Genomic DNA, 17169 nt, shown 5'->3' on the forward strand with positions numbered 1-17169 from the left:
CAGTGTGGCTATTGTGGACGTTGCTGCTATAAACATTGGGGTGAAGGTGGCATGCTGTTTCACTGCATCTGTATCTTTGGGGTAAATCCCCAGCAGTACAATTGCTGGGTCTTAGGGTGGCTCTATTTTTAACTCTTTGAGGAACCCCCACACAGTTTTCCAGAGTGGCTGTACCAGTTCACATTCTCACTAACAGTGCAAGAGGGTTCCCTTTTCTCCACATCCTCTCCAACATTTGTTGTTTCCGGTCTTGTTGATTTTCACCATTCTCACTGATATGAGGTAGTATCTCATTGTGGTTTTGATTTGTATTTCCCTGATGGCAAGTGATGCGAAGCATTTTCTCATTTGCTTGTTGGCTATGTCTATGTCTTCTTTGGTGGAATTTCTGTCCATGTCTTTTGCCCATTTCATGATTGGATTGTTTGTTTCTTTGCTGTTGAGTTTAATAGTTCTTTATAGATCTTCGATACTAGCCCTTTATCTGATATGTCATTTGCAAATACCTTCTCCCATTCTGTAGGTTGTAGGTTGTCTTTTAGTTTTGTTGACTCTTTCTCTTGCTGTGCAGAAGCTTTTTATCTTGGGCAGCCTGGATGGCTGGTGGTTTAGCGCCACCTTCAGCCCAGGCTTTAGCGCCACCTTCAGCCCAGGCGTGATCCTGGAGACCTGGGATCGAGTCCCACTGGCTCCCTGCATGGAGCCTGCTTCTCCCTCTGCCTGTGTCTCTGCCTCTCTCTCTCTCTCTGTGTGTGTCTCTCGTGAATAAATAAGTAAAATATTTTTAAAAAGAAGCTCTTTATCTTGCTTAAGTTCCAATAATGCATTTCTGCTTTTGTTTCCCTTGCCTTTATAGATGTATCTTGCAAGAAGTTGCTGTGGCCAAGTTAAAAAAGGGTGTTGCCTATGTTCTCCTCTAGGATTTTGATGGAATCTTGTCTCACATTTAGGTCTTTCATCCATTTTGAGTTTATCTTTGTGTATGGTATAATAGAATGGTCTAGTTTCATTCTTCTGCACCTCGCTGTTCAATTTTCCCAGCGCCATTTATTGAAGAGACTGTCCTTTTTCCAGTGGATAGTCTTTCCTGCTTTGTCAAATATTAGTTGACCATAGAGCTGAGGGCCCATTTCTGGGTTCACTGTTCCATTCCACTGATCTATGTGGCTGTTTTCGTGCCAGTCCCATACTGTCTTGATGATCACAGCTTTGTAATACAACTTGAAATTCGGCATTGTGATGCCCCCAGCTCTGGTTTTCTTTTTCAATATACCCCTGGCCATTCGGGGTCTTTTATGATTCCACACAAATATTAAGATTATTTGTTCCAACTCTGTGAAGAAAGTCCATGGTATTTTGATAGAGATTGCATTAAATGTGTAAATTGCCCTGGGTAGCATTGACATTTTCACAATATTAATTCTTCCAATCCATGAGCATGGACTATTTTTCCATCTCTTTGTGTCTTCCTCAGTTTCTTTCAGAAGTGTTCTGTAGTTTTTAGGGTATAGATCCTTTACCTCTTTGATTATATTTATTCCTAGTTATCTTATGCTTTTGGGTGCAATTGTAAATGGGATTGACTCCTTAATTTCTCTTTCTTCAGTTTCATTGTTAGTGTATAGAAATGCTGGGATCTACATTTTAGAAATTTGTGGAATGCTCTTATTTCTTCTGAATATTATATAATTTTTATTTTACTCTTGTCCTGCATCTGACTTTCATGTGCCATGTGGGTAGCACTGTTAAGAACAGGATTGCAACATTTCCTCTATGTTTGAACTTGATATCTCTTCTTGACTACCATGGCTCCTGATGGTTTTTTTCACTTCCTATTTATGATCTGAGCTTTGCCTCTTAGTCCTAATGATTGATATTACTCTTCTGCTCCTAACCAGAGGATCATATCTGCTTATATGTGTCCTCTTTGAGTAAGCCCTATTTCTGGGACCATAGTGTAGAGCAATGACTTAGTTCTATAGAAATTGGCTTTAAAGAGTAGCAAAAGCAAGTACTATGACATATATAATACATTTTATTGTCTAACTTACAGTGATACATTTGCTGCAAAAAATAGCAGAAAATATGAAGCTAAAAAAGTCTTTCTCAACTAATTCCAAGTGAGAATCAGGACATATTACAAATAAGGCATCTGTTGCATGCAATGGATTAACTTCTATGCATCTAGAGTGGTACTAGTTATATAACCAACTTGGAAGAATTGAGAAAGTTGTCACTTGAATCATTTTTCCATGTTCTTTGGCTGAGGTGGGTAGAGAATATGACTTCCCGTGTCCTGCAGAGCACATGTATTTAAGTGGTGCCAATGGTCATGTGATTGTCCAGGGTAATTTCCTGCCACACTAAAGAAAGTCCCCAATTGCGCAAAGACAGATTTAAGCTTAAGACTCAGGGTCCCTTGCTTGCATAAGCCTGTCCCCAGGCCTTGGGAAAGACCATATAAATGTTGAATTTGTCAGTTTTTATTTCTTAAGTAGGGGCCTCCTCCCAAATTGAATACATTTCAGACTCCAGAAAACCTAGATCTGCTGCTAATCTTACTCAAACTACGTTCACCTGAAACTCCAGGATAGTTACCTTTTACGGTTTCTAAAACTGTCATAAGCAAAGTACATTACATGCATCTTATCTAGGGTCTCGGTGCAATTTTTTACTGTCATAGATACCATATTGCTACATGGTACATGGGTTGTATAAAAATGACTAGGGCTTATCCAGGCATAGTGGCACTGTAATCATGTATCATTGGCACTATGCAATAATGACCAGTCTGCAGACATGCATAAGGTGTGGAAGGCCTGGCTGGGACCCACCACATGTGAATCCTCTTTCCTCTCCTCTCCTCTCCTCTCCTCTCCTCTCCTCTCCTCTCCTCTCCTCTCCTCTCCTCTCCTCTCCTCTCCTTTCTTCTTTTCCTTCCCCTTTCTTCCTTTTTTTCTTCCTCTCTCAATTTCTTTTTTTCTTCTGTCCTTTTTTTTGTGAAATAATAACAGAAAAGGAAGAAGGGAAGAGAAGGGAGAGGGAGGAAAGCAAACAGGAAGGAAAGAAACAAGTTGCGATGTATGGTATTTAAAAAATCATCTCACTTTATTCTTTAGGCATATTTTCGCCCTCTGATATTCCCCATAGCTATATGCTTTTTATTTCCACTACATATACATACATGCATGTGTGCATGTGTAGGTATAGGTAAGATCGCATTCAAAACTATAATTTAAATGCAAGATTACAGGCAGCCCTGGTGGCGCAGCAGTTTAGTGCCGCCTGCAGCCCAGGGTGTGATCCTGGAGACCCAGGATTGAGTCCCACATCAGGCTCCTTGCATGGAGCCTGCTTTTCCCTCTGCCTGTGTCTCTGCCTCTGTGTGTGTGTGTGTGTGTATGTCTCTCATGAATAAATAAATAAAATCTTTAAAAAAAATAAACGTGAGATTACCAAAAATTTAACTGTGAATCATATGGGTTTTTTTTTTTATATTTCCCCATTCACTCACTTACATACAGACTAAACCAATATCTATGTAGTATAGAATGTCCACTCAGTATGGTGTGATTACTGATATCATTTGAATTATATAATCAGAAAATGATTTCTGGTGTTTTAAAACCTCTTGAGCTGTATGGAAGCCTTATAATCTGTTCCTCTGAGTTTTTTTTTTTTTTTTAAATATAGTCTCTTAAATTTAGGAAAATTGATCTAATTTAGATTTTAGGTTTCCTAAAATTAGATTATGCCTAGTCTTTCTCTCCAGACCTATGACAAACTCTAAAGTTACAAAATTTAAGCTCTTAACACTGTCTCTCCTACATCATCTCCTGCCATTCCCACCTTCACACCGTATGTTCAAACAAAATTGGGCTGCTTAAAATTCTCTAATCCAGTTGGCTCCAGGCTAGCAATAGGAGTTAAGTACATACAGAAAGGCATATCTTCCATAGCCCCTCCATGTGCATGTCTCCACCTCATGGGAGGTTAAGTTGCTAATAAGCATGCCAAGATCTCTAACATAAAATATCAATTCTAAAAGGTGGAGGATATTTAATTATAACAGTTTTGAACTATAGTAAAGTAAAACAAGGAAACAAATATAGTAGAATCATTATTTTTCTTTTTTTAAAAAAGATTTTATCTATTTATTCATGAGAGACACAGAGAGAGAGAGGCAGAGACACGGGCAGAGGAAGAAGCAGGTCCCCACAAGGAGCCTGATATGGGGCTAGATCCTAGGACCCCAGGATCACAGCTGAGCCAAAGACAGATGCTCTACCGCCGAGCCACCCAGGCACCCCAGAATCATGATTTTTCTTTGAGTCACTTGACAGTGCAGAATAGTGCAAAGATCACGTGCAGCAACTTTGGTTGCATTGGCAATCCTTGTCATTCCAGGAGAGGTATTGTTTGTAAAGCTATGAATAAACAAATCCTAAATAGAATGCCTAGGATTGCAGTTCTGTATCTTACTTTGGACAATTACCAGCAGCATTTAATGGGAAATACAGTAGACTGTACCCTAGGAAATAAGATCTTCCTCCTACACTGCTTTTTCCCACCATGGAAAGAAAATATTTTAATGGGAAAGTAGAATAGAAAGCCAATTTTAAATAAATGACATGCAAAACAAAGTTACTGATTTTAGACTTCATTTAGCTTGCCTTTAAATAAATAAGGAGAAGCCTATAAGAGAAATGACCAAAAATAAATAAATAAGTAAATAAAAATAGGGTTTATTCTTGTCCCTTTAAAATGACAATAACTAAAAAAAGGATTAGTCACAAACCACCACAGCAGAGTTAAAAATTGGGGCAATCCCCCACAACTCCATGTGGGGAGTGGAGTGGAATGTGTTACTACTGAGCAAACAAGCACCTGGCAACAGCAGGGCAGTGACTCAGGGCAGGGAGTCTCTTCTGAGAGAGGAAGTGGCTCAGCTCCTGCTAGAGCCAGGCTGAGATCTGTGTTTATATAATCAGTACAGGATGACTTCCACTGTCTTCAAAAGAAAGAGATGGACTGCATCTCCCTTATTCTTCTTCAGCTATACTTCACTGCCCCTGATGTTCACATTAAATGCAATTCCACCCGAATAAAATTGTTGGCTAACCAGGTGGAGGGAAGGATGAAGCTGTCAGGTTCATCCTTGCCCAAACTTTCAAGAACTCCGTAAAGAGAAGTCAATACTGTTAGATCATTTTGAGGAAGAAAAAGAAAAAGAGGAAGAGAACACATCTAAGGCTAATTCTACAGCTAGATAAGGTATAAGAATTTTTGACTACTTGGTCGGTCTTTTAGAAAAGACTAACAAACCAGAGAAAACTAATGTGTAAGTTTAGCCCAGTTAGGAGAAGGGTCATAAACAAGAACAAAACTGAGGGAAATCATTCCCCAAACTGATGGAATCCTGTAGCCAAAAACTTAGGAGACAAAACGAGATCTAAACTGATCTTTTGGCCTTGGTGAGGACTCAGTAATAAGAAAATAGACTTCTTTTGTTAGAAATCATTCTCCATCTATTCGATTGTCAAATGCCTTCTGTAACCTAATCCACACAATTTGAGTTATATCTGAATTCAAAAATTGTTCCATAGATTTAACCAATGCAGGCTTGAAGCCACTTTGAAAAGTAAAAAGTCTGATTGTAAATCACTCCTGGTGATCCTAGAAAATAGGTTGATACATTATTTCCTCATATTTCTCTGAAGGTTTCCAACCATCTTTTCCTGAACTGAACCCCAAATACTAATATCCTGGTGCATACCTAACCTCCCCCAAGATACTGCATCCCTAAAAAACAAACAAACGAAAAACAGGATGAAGTGAAAAATGTCAAAGAAGAGCTCTTAGAAATTAATAATATAATAAGCAAAATCTCTGATAAAAGAGATAAAAGATCAAGTTAAAAAATATCCCAGAAAAATAGGACTAAACGACAAAGAAAAAGACCTTCGTAAAGAAAATGTAATAGATCCTAAGGATCGATCTAGGAGAACATCTGCACAAAGAGGAGTTCCAGGGGCAGCCTGGGTGGCTCAGTGGTGTAGTGCCGCCTTCAGCTCAGGGCCTGATCCTGGAGACCAGGGATCAAGTCCCACGTCAGGCTCCCTGCATGAAGCCTGCTACTCCCTCTGCCTGTGTCTCTGCCTCTCTTTCCCTCTCTTGAATAAATAAATAAAATCTTAAAAAAAAAAAAAAGGAGTTCCAGAAAAAGAGAACAAGAAACTTCCCTGGAAATGAGGCCATGAGTCTTCAGATTGAAAGAACCCCAATGATTATCAGCAGAATAAACGAGAAAAGATCCATACCAGGGCATACATATTAGTCATGAGATTTCAGAACATCAGGAATGAAAGTATCAGACTTGTTAGCAGGAATTTAGCATCCTAAAGGACAGTGAAACTATTCTTCAAATGTTGTGAGGCAATGATTTTCACCTAGACAAATTAACAGTCAGGTATGAGGGTGAATAAAAACATTTGTAGACACATGGGAATTCAAACATATGACTTTTGTAGCAAACTACTGGAGAATGTACTCCAACAGATAAAGGAGTATATATGACAGCAAGAAAGGTATCCAACACAGGGAGGAGGCAAAGCAAAGTCCCGGAGTAATATTAGTGAAAGGACACCTGAAGTGACAGCTGGGCAATAAACCCAATAATAAGTCAATCAAGACCAGAGCAGGAGGATGAGGGGAGGCTCCCTCTGGGGACAAATAGAATCCATAGATTATTTGATATGTTTGCACGCCCCAAAAATAATGATATTTGATGTATAAAAATTTATCATGAGAAATTGAGAAATGAAGCAGATGCTAATGTTAAGAAATAACAAAATATGGCAAATAATGCTAGGAAAAACAACGTTTTATAGGCAACATTATGACTCTGAAGTGTCAACATTTACATAGCCATAAAAATGTAAACACTGAATATTGATTTGATCCAAACTTGTGGCGTAACTATCTTGGGAGAGTGGCAATTTTTTTTATATTAAAAAAAAGATTTATTTACTTATTTGAGAGAGAGAGAGAGAGAGAGAGAGCAGGAGGAGGAGGAGCAGGAGAGGGACAAGCAGACTCCTGCTGAGTGTGGACCCTGATGTGGGGCTGGATCCCATGACCCTGAGAATGACCTGAACTAAAATCCAGAGTTAGCCTCTCAACTGACTGAGCCACCCAGGAATCCGAGGGGAAGAGTGGCAGATATAAGGAAAGTGAGATTGGTGGTATAAGAGATATAAATCCTCATTTACCATAATAGGATATTAGTAATTTGAAATTGATTGAATAAGACATACCAGTATCAACAGATTGTTTAGAAATATGGAGGTAAATATCAGAAAAAAGGTGTGTTACAAAGAGTTTTACCTGGGAATGAGATGGAGATGAGCAAGGGATTATAGTAAGTGTACTGTATTTTTTGGCTATTACTCTACTAAACTCTCTCTCCCCTTTCCTTTCCCTCCTCACTCACAAACACACCCACCTGCACACACACACGCACACACACACACACTCACACTTCTATGAATTAAGACTTTTGAATGTTTAAATGTATCTTAAGAGACAAAGCTAAGAAAAAAGACTAATTTCCATTTTTATTATAACTTAGATTATGGACTTCATTGCTTTGACCACTGAATGATACCAAGATCTTTCTTTTAAAAAAGATTTTATTTATTTATACAGAGAGAGAGGCAGAGACACAGGCAGAGGGAGAAGCAGGCTCCATGAAGCCCCAACGTAGGACTCGATCCCAGGTCTCCAGTATCACACCCTGGGCTGAAGACAGCGCTAAACAGCTGAGCCACCCGGGCTGCCCTGATATCAAGGTATTGAATGGAGATGAGAGGTTTAATTCTAGGATGTTGGAATCTGTCAGAGACATAGCCTGTTGGGTTAAGTTTAGGATATGATGGCACCTAGGGCTGTGGAGGTGCTGTTAGGGTGCCCAGAATAGAGGAGCACATAACCACCCTTGCCGCTAGCCCAAATAGTACCCATGTGCAAGTTAGGAAGAAAGACACTTTCTCAAGACATTTTACAGACACCTGTCAGAAAATAATGAAAATAAATACACAAATCAGTGATGACTGTGGTTGGGAACAGAATCCTTTAGAATCCTGTATTGCATAATCAGGCAACAGCACTGCCTGTAGCTAGAAGTGAAGAGAGGACTGATAAGGATTGTGAGGATTCTGATGAAAGATCTCCCCTGTTTCATAATTTCCTTAGGATTATTAAGCAGATTCATAGGAATATTTGGTAGATTCTTGCCTCCTAAACCAGGAGCTATAAAGATAGGATGTGAGTCTTATTTCTACATATCAGCTTCTATTAAAGAGGTAAGTTCATAGTAAATACTTATAATTTCACAAATTAATGATTGATCTATTAAAATTATAAAATCTTCTTTACTTCCTGTCACAGAGATTGTATTTTTTTCACCTTCGAGAAGTACAGAACCAGGCCTGTCATAGCAGCCTTTCTGCATCTGAGTTCCGATACCACCACTTTCTAGTTTGTGACCCTGAGCAAGTTCCATAATATTTCTGAGCTCAATTTCATTATATGAAGAATATATACAATACCTACTTCATAAATCTTTATGAGGATTAAATAAGATAATGTTTAGAAAGTATTTCAGAAATTGGAATACAGTAAACAATATGTTTTACTGTTATGAACTAATTCAAGCACACCTCACCTTTATTTATTCACAATTAATGGTTGTATCTGTTTGGATTTACATTTAGCGGGTAGTAGCAAATAACAAAATGGAATCTTTAACTATTTGTCTCTCAGTTAAAAGAAGTTTGGGGATGGGTGGCCTACATTTCATAGGGTACAGCCAGAATCATCAGAGACTCAGCCTATTTCTGTATTCCTGTGGTGCCTTTTGTAGCCATGGCTTCTATCTACAATATTTCCTCATGGTCTAAGATCACTGCTGAAGCTCCAGCCACCGTGTTTGAGTTCCAGGCAAGAAGCAAGACAAAGAAGAGAAAATAAAAAGGGTACATGCAAGCCGGCTGTCCCTCTCTTAAAGGGCTTTTCTGAATTTCATATCTAGCTGCAGTTGAGGCTGCGAAAAAGTCTTTTAGCTATTCATATTGCTACCCGAGATAAAATCAAAGTTTTGTTATTAAGTAGAAAGAGAATCAATATTGGTCTGGCAGCTAGCCTCTCTCATAACTATAAATCAAGACCCAAACGTTGCCATCATTACGAAGGTTTTGATTGATCTAAACCCAATTCCCAAATTATGTTGTCTGTTGTTGCCCTGTGATATGATATGTCTGAACCACTAGGATGTGTGTTTTCTTAAAGTTTGTATGAAGGTAATTCACTTCAAGGTACAAGACTAAGATTTTTTTTTTTTAATTTTTATTTATTTATGATAGTCACAGAGAGAGAGAGAGAGAGAGAGAGAGAGGCAGAGACATAGGCAGAGGGAGAAACAGGCTCCATGCACCGGGAGCCCGACGTGGGATTCGATCCCGCGTGTCCGGGATCGCGCCCTGGGCCAAAGGCAGGCGCCAAACCGCTGCGCCACCCAGGGATCCCAAGACTAAGATTTTTGAGTTCTAAGAGTAAGACAGGTTCCCAGTTGTTTATATTTCGCTTTCAGTATACAAATACTGAAATATATATATATATATATATATATATATATATATATATATATATGCTTGCAAATAAAAGAAATATTAATGAAGAGGGTTTTTATAGTAAACTTCAACCTTAACTTTAAGTGTTAGATATTAATCCTCACATCTGATTTTTTTAGTTCTCATATACGGTTGCCAGTAATATACAGATTGCCAAGTTAAATTTGTATTTCCAATAACTAATGAATAAGTTTTTAGTTTGTTTGTCCCAAATATTGCATAAGACATACTTATCCTTAAAAATTATTTATTGTTTATTTGACATTCAAATTTAGATGGTGATTATGTATTTTTATTTTTTGCTAAATGTGGCAACTCTACGGGAAGAAAGTCACAATGTGCTCATTGGTACCAGGACAGTTTCTTTCCTTGCTAGTGCTCTCTGATAGGCAACAGCACATTTCTGTTTCTCCCATGAGCCTCTTCTCATCCTCTCCCTAATTCTTACCATTCTCCTCATGCATCTTAGCCTTTTCAGAAAAGGTCCTGGCTGCTTCACTGGGAAAAAGCACCAGGGGATTAGAGGAGGATATAAAATAGAATTCCTTCAATCCTGTCCCTGTCCTTCTTTCCCCTTTAGTCTATGTTCCTATCCTTTATTCTTTAGTTAGGAATTGAGATCCTCTTTCTGTTGAAAGTCTTTCCACTGAAAGATGAATTCCAAGATCTTGGCTCCTCCAGTTGTCCCCTCCCTGATGCTTCTCTTTCTTTGAAATGTGCACAATCATGGCTCTTTGATCTTTCACCAAAGGCTCCCCATGGCCGTCTAATTGCCATCCTGTATCTTCTGTTTTCTTTAACACTCAAGTTCTTCGAGAAGCAGTCTGTGCTGGTTATGTCCCACGCCTGATGAATCAGCAGCATACCTGGAAATTTTTATTAAATGATTGGTTTCAAGATATTTCCACAGACTTACTAAATCCTGGGGTGAGACCCTCACAATGTCTAGCCAGTGCTGCCTCCTGAATATCTCTGAGATATTCAGGTTTTATTCCTGCCTCCAAGAGCCTACTGTCTGGGCATTGGTCCAGATGACCAGAACTCCTGCCAGGATTACTGTAGCTCTAATCTTTCAGTTTCCTGTGTGCCTCTAATCTGTATACACTTGCACCTCATCCTCAGATTAATCGTAAATTCATATTTTATTTCATCACATTTCTAATTTGAGTCCTTAACTTATTTCCCCTTGCCTTCAGGAAAAAATCCAAATAGGCCACTCCTAACCATGCAGCCGAATAACTCACCACCCTTCTCTGCAAGAACACTTAACTACTGCAGTTTCTCCAGGCATTGTACATTCTTGTTGCTCAGGTTTTTCTTGTGCACCCTCAAAACTCCTCTTACCTGGAACACCTTCAGCCACTTCTTAACCTCACTCCTCGTTATCCTTTAAGATGAAGGAATTATCTATATACCTCTCTACCCTTGGTATATTGATAGTGAGCTCCTTGAGGGCAAACACGATATCTGATTCATTTTTGTGACCTCATTATACCAAACATCACTCCATCAAAGAAAGTATGCCTGAATGATTGAATTAAAAAATATTCAAAAGCTAATAAGTTATTTCTTAGAGGAAGAAGTGTTAGAATGCAAGTTAAATTTTAAAAGACACTGAAACTTAAAATATTAAACTTAGAAAGGAACAGGATCTGGGGCACTTGGGTGGCTCAGTTGGTTGAGTGTCCAACTCTTGATTTTGGCTCAGGTCACACTCTCGGGGTGTGGAATGGGCCTGGTGTTGGCCTCCACACTTAGCATGGAGTCAGCTTGAAGATTCTCTTTCCCTGTCTCTCCCTCCCCACCCCCCACCCTGTCCACACATGCACATGCCCTCTCTCTTTCTCTCAAATAAATAAATAAATAAAATCTTTTTTAAAAAAAGAGAGGAAGGAATAGGATCTAAGAGTTCACAGAGTCTAGTTTATAATTACTGTAGATTAACAAAATTTTAAAAATTAAATGTAACTGAGATGTACACATACACTTCATCAGAACCAACTGAGTCCATATTCAGCTATGTTTGCTGTTTTGTTTTCCTGTGCCTTTGATTCTTTGGTCTTTTCTTTGTTTTTCTTTCTTTTTACCATAAAACCCCACACTGGCTACCAAATTTCTTAATGCATCTGGCAAACTTAGTAAGCTCAATTCTAATGACTAGTATGTTTTTTCTAGTCATCCTTGTATTCAAATCTGTGCTAAATAAGTCCAACATTTAAGTCCATCTCTCTTACATCTGCTTGTGAATAGGATGTGTTAGCTGAGTGAAACAACTTATTTCCTTCCACCAGTGCAGACATTTATCATCACCATTTTATATTTTCTTCATATTTTTCTAATTGATCATTTCCTCCACACGAACTAGAAATTATAAAATCTCCAAGCAAAACTGAGTTCCTATATGAATAATACTGTTCTTCTTCAGGATATACAGGGATCATTCATGTATTGTTTATGTTAGATTTGCAAACACATGTGAAAAATATTAATCTTTTTTGTTTTGCCTTTTATATACAGTTTGTCTTCTGTTGCAAGTAGTGTAGTGTAATGTATTAACTTGTTTTTCCCCCAAAGTTTTTTAGTGTGGGAAAAAATTTTATAACATAAAATTTACCATCTTACCATTTTTAAATGCACAGCTCAATGGTATTAAGTCCATTCATATTGTGCAATCATCACCACCATCCATCTCCAGAAGTCTTTTCATCTTGCAAAACTGAAACTTTGTTCCATCAAACAGTAAGTCCCTACTACATCCTTCCCTCAGCCCCTGGCAACCACCATTCTACTTTCTGTCTCTATGATTTTGACTACTTTAAGTACTTTGTATAAATGGAATCATATGGTATGTGTCTTTTTGTACCTGGCTTATTTCACTTAGCACAATGTGCTCAATCTTCATCCATGCTATAGCATTTGTCAGAATTTCCTTTCTTTTTAAGTCTGAATAATATGCTATTGTGTGTATATGCGGCATTTTGCTTGTCCGTCCATCTGTCCATGGACATTTGAGTTGCTTCCATATTTTAAGTATTTTGAATAATGCTACTATGAGCATGGGTGTCTAAATATCTCTTTAAGATTCTGTTTTCAGTTCTTTTGAGTGAATATCTGAAGTGGAATTGCTGGATCATATGTTAATTCTATTTTTAAAGAATTGTCACACTGCTTGCCATAGTGGCTGTACCATTTTACAGTCCCACCAACAGCGCAGAAATGTTCTAAGTTCTCTACCAACATTCATTTCTTGTTTTGTTGTTGTTGTTTTGTTTTTGATAATAGCCATTCTAATGCGTGTGAGGCAGTAACTTGTTTTTATTAGTAGTACTATTTGGCCTGTTTTAAATAATTGGTTAGCCTGAAGTTATTTTTAAGTATATTTATGAAGCTTTTTAAGTTGCTAGCAAATAATAGGTAAAACAGTTGATAGCAATAATAAGTAAAACAGGCTCTAATTTCCTGAATATTGATCTCTAATATTTCTGACACCAAATAATCGGTTACCTTGAATTGATGACAATATCAAATATGCTTCCCAACCTTGAAATTTGGCGTTAAAGTCTGAAAAGGCAGGCAGCCTCGGTGGCTTAGCGATTTAGTTCCGCCTTCAGCCCAGGGTCTGATCCTGGAGACCCGGGATCAAGTCCCATGTCAGGCTCCCTGCATGTCTCTGTCTCTCTCTCTCTCAATCTCTCTCCCTGTGTGTCTCTAATAAATAAATAAAACCAAAAAAAGAAAAAGAAAAAGAAAAAAAAGTCTGAAAAAAGGCAGACCTTTCTTTGGGGAGGGATTAATTACTATATTTTATAATATTAAAAATTATTGTTAGGGGTTTTGTTTGTTTTAGCTATGACAATGGATGTTTTGATTATGTATAAAAAGAGTTCTTACCTATTGTGGCAATCATTTCACAATATGTGTAAATCAAGGCATTGTGCTGTACCCCTTAAACTTATACAGTGCTGGATGTTAATTACATCTCATTAAAGCTTAAAAAATAAAAACAAAACAAACAAAAAGAGTTCTTTTAGAGATATGTACTAAAATGTTTATAGACAAAATGAAATAATGTCTGATATTTGTTTCAAAATAATCCAATGGAGACTGGGGGCCAGAGAAGGTAGGTTATAGGTAAAGATTGGTTATTAATTGATAATTGATAACTAGGTGATGAATCAAGAGAGATTTATTACATTAGTCTCTCTGCTTCTGAGCAAATAGTAATTTTTCATTAAAAAGTTTGTTTTAAGCAGAATTTAATCTATTAAGTATTTTCAAAGGTAGTATTTATTAAGTATGGTGAGAGTAGGTTTTCACTTAATGTGGAAAAGAAAAATGTGAAATAATACATTTATATCATACTCACATAATGCTTTTCTTGCCTTTAATCCTTATCATAGATAATTGATTCAGTTCTGAAATTACATTAAACTTGTATTATATTAGAAAAAATTTCTAATTACTAAAAAATGAATAATTTCTTTAAATAAAATGGAGGCAAAAGCACATTACTCATGAATTGACATGTAATCCAAGCATGCCACTTTCTGCCTAAAGCCATAGTACAGCTCTGTCCAATAGAACTTTCTGCAATGATGGAAACGTTTTTTTATCAGCTCTGTCCAATATTGTAGCCACCAGCCACATATGGCTATTGAGTTGGCTGATATAACCAAGTGGCTAGTGGGACTGGGAAATGAAAATTTAGATTTTATTGATTTTCACTTGTATTTTTAAGCGCTTTTCATTAGGTCTGAGAAATTATGTTTTTTAGTGAAGATGTATATCCTTTTGACAAGTGAAAAATAAAATCACAAACTTAGTCCTCCATATGTTAAAAATTGGGGATTAGAAGTTCTACTACTTGACCTGAACAACTTTATAAATGTTAAAATTTAAACAGAAAGTATTATATATAAGTTATCTTTAAATAATATTGCAAATTTTAAATGTAGTTAATTATTATACCTATCTTGTTTTGATATTTCAGTATTTAGCATACCAAATATGTCCTTAATAATTTCATGTGTATGTAATGTGTTACAGATGAACACATTTAATATCATACCAACCCTTTCATGTAGGGACACTATTAATATTCCCGTTTTTTCAAGAAACAGAGACATAGAGAGGAAATAACTTACACAAGTTAATGCTAGCATCTGGTGGGCATGGGATTTGATCCCACAAATTTGGCTTCGGTCCATATTCTTAATTGCTTTGTATATTTCTTCTCTTGAAATAATTTGCTTGGAAAAGGATTAAGAAAGAATGATTAATTCGTTGTTAAAAATGTATTTATAAATTTAGAGTTTCTCATCACCTTGGAAAAATACTATGTAACATTATATTATAAGGTTTAGTGAAAAAATAATATAAAATTGAACATAGAGAATCACTCACTATGTTTACCCACCCCTATCCCCCTAAAAAAACTGTTCAGGAAAGAAGACTAGAAATAAATCTTTTCTCTTTTTTGTATATTCAAAATTTCTAAAATAAGAAAAATGTTTATTATAAAACTTCAGCTATTATACTTGCAAAGCATATTTAAAACCTCTTTATGGCTTAAATTAATATTTTATATTAGATTTGATCTAAAACTACATTGTTATAAAAGTTCATAAAAAATCTGTCTGAATAGTTAGACTGTTTATTTTCCCAGATGCTCACTCTGACAATTAGTCTAAGTTGAGTCTGAAGATGCTTTTTATTACTAATAAGTTATTAATTCCATATTCCTTGACGATACAATTTTTGTCAGAAAAGCAAAGTGAAATATGAAGAGACAAATCATTGATATCTCCTTAAAACTACTCTTTGAAGTAACATTGTAACCTCTTTGTGGTTGGCAAATAAATAGTGGGTAAAATAAAAAAAATTGTGAAAAATCAATGTTTCACAAGTGATTCTTGTTTTCCTTTGGTGATTTGAATATTTTAGAAGCCAAAAATACCTTTTGGATATGCCATATGTATATGATCTAAGATGACTTTTTCATAAAGTAGGGGATGCAGAGGATACATTGAGTACATTAGTTTGTACTTCTGAGTTGTATCGAACAGACTCTTAAATTGTTAAGTATCAATATGAATCAGTATGTTACTAGCTGCCCCTTATTTAATATCAATTATATGACAGGCACTACACTAGATATCTTATTATCCTATTAAATCTTCACTCCAGTGAAGTGGGTAAGTTCGTTTCCATTTTACAAGTAAGGAAATTAATACACAAAGAGAAAATGCAACTTGGCCAGAGTCAGTTGCTATGTAAGTGACGGTCAGTTTTCCAGTGTAGGCATACCAGCTCCAGTAATTGTGAAGATTAAATAAAATAAGCCAGGTGGAAACAACTCAAATGTCCACTGATAGATGAATGGATAAATAATATGTGATGTACTCATTCAATGAATATTACTTAGTCTTAAAAAGGGAATGAACTTCTGATACATTCTACAGCATAAATAAACCTGAGGACATTAGGCTAAGTGAAATAAACCAGACATAGAAGGATAAATATTATATGATTCTACTTACATGAAGTACTTCCAATAGTCACATCCATAGAGACAGCAAGTAGAATAGTGGTTACTAGGAGCTAGGAGGAGGGGGGAATCGGGAGGTAGAATTTCATGGGTACAGACTTTCAGTTTGGGATGATGGAAAAGTTCTGGAGACAAATAAGAGTGATAGTTGCACAACAATGTGAAAGTATTAGTGCCACTAAACTGTACCCTTAAAACTAATTAAAATGATAAAATTTAGGGGTGCCTGGGTGGCTCAGTCAGTTAAGCATCTGCCTTCAGCTCAGGTCATGATTGTGGAGTCTTGGGATTGAGCCCTGCATCTGGCTCCCTGCTCAGTGGGGAGTCTGCTTCTCCCTCTCCCTCTGCTCCTCCCCCTGCTCATTCTCTCTCTCTCTCTCTCTCTTTCATTCCCTCTCAAATAAATAAAAAATTTAAAACATGGTAAATTTTAAAAAAACATGGTAAATTTTATGTTGTGTATATTTATCATAATAAAAAGCAACTTATGAAAATTTTTTAGTAGAGCTATAGCCCATTATAGTACCAAATCAAGGTGGAGAATCATTATACTTTATCTGTAATAATAAAAATAAATAAAAGTGAGAAGGAGATAACTAGTGAGATGCCTTTGAAGTGGTCAGACCTTACCTTATTTCTGGAAAAATTATGAAGTATTGCGAATCTAAGACAAATGCAGGTAACTCAACTGAACAATAGGCAAATGACCAGATCAACAAAATGACCTCCAAATGATCAATAAAGTTATCAAAAAGGTGAGGAACCCCTGGGTGGCTCGGCGGTTTAGCACCTGACTTTGGCCCATCCTGGAGTCCCAGGATCAAGTCCCACATCAGGCTCCCTGCAGGGAGCCTGCTTCTCCCTTTGCCTGTGTCTCTGCCTCTCTCTCTCTCTCTCTCTCTCTCTCTCTGTGTGTGTGTGTGTGTCTCTCAT

The 17169-nt window shown here is 36.9% G+C and overlaps 1 long non-coding RNA gene across 2 annotated transcripts; it reads right to left on the reverse strand.

Annotated features, from left to right (window-relative positions):
- Nucleotides 1-9972: 9972 nt before the first annotated feature.
- On the reverse strand, nt 9973-16437 carry LOC111091666. Of its 2 annotated transcripts, none has more exons than XR_005376431.1 (3): nt 16229-16437; nt 14834-14938; nt 9973-10555 (listed from the first exon to the last, which is right to left on the reverse strand). It is a non-coding gene; the product is annotated as an uncharacterized LOC111091666 (long non-coding RNA). The 2 variants fall into 2 exon arrangements; XR_005376430.1 differs by lacking the exon at nt 9973-10555 and adding an exon at nt 13973-14104.
- Between the last annotated feature and the right edge of the window lie 732 nt (nt 16438-17169).

This window comes from Canis lupus, chromosome 22 (genome assembly GCF_011100685.1).
Source record: "Canis lupus familiaris isolate Mischka breed German Shepherd chromosome 22, alternate assembly UU_Cfam_GSD_1.0, whole genome shotgun sequence".
Classification (NCBI taxonomy): domain Eukaryota; kingdom Metazoa; phylum Chordata; class Mammalia; order Carnivora; family Canidae; genus Canis; species Canis lupus.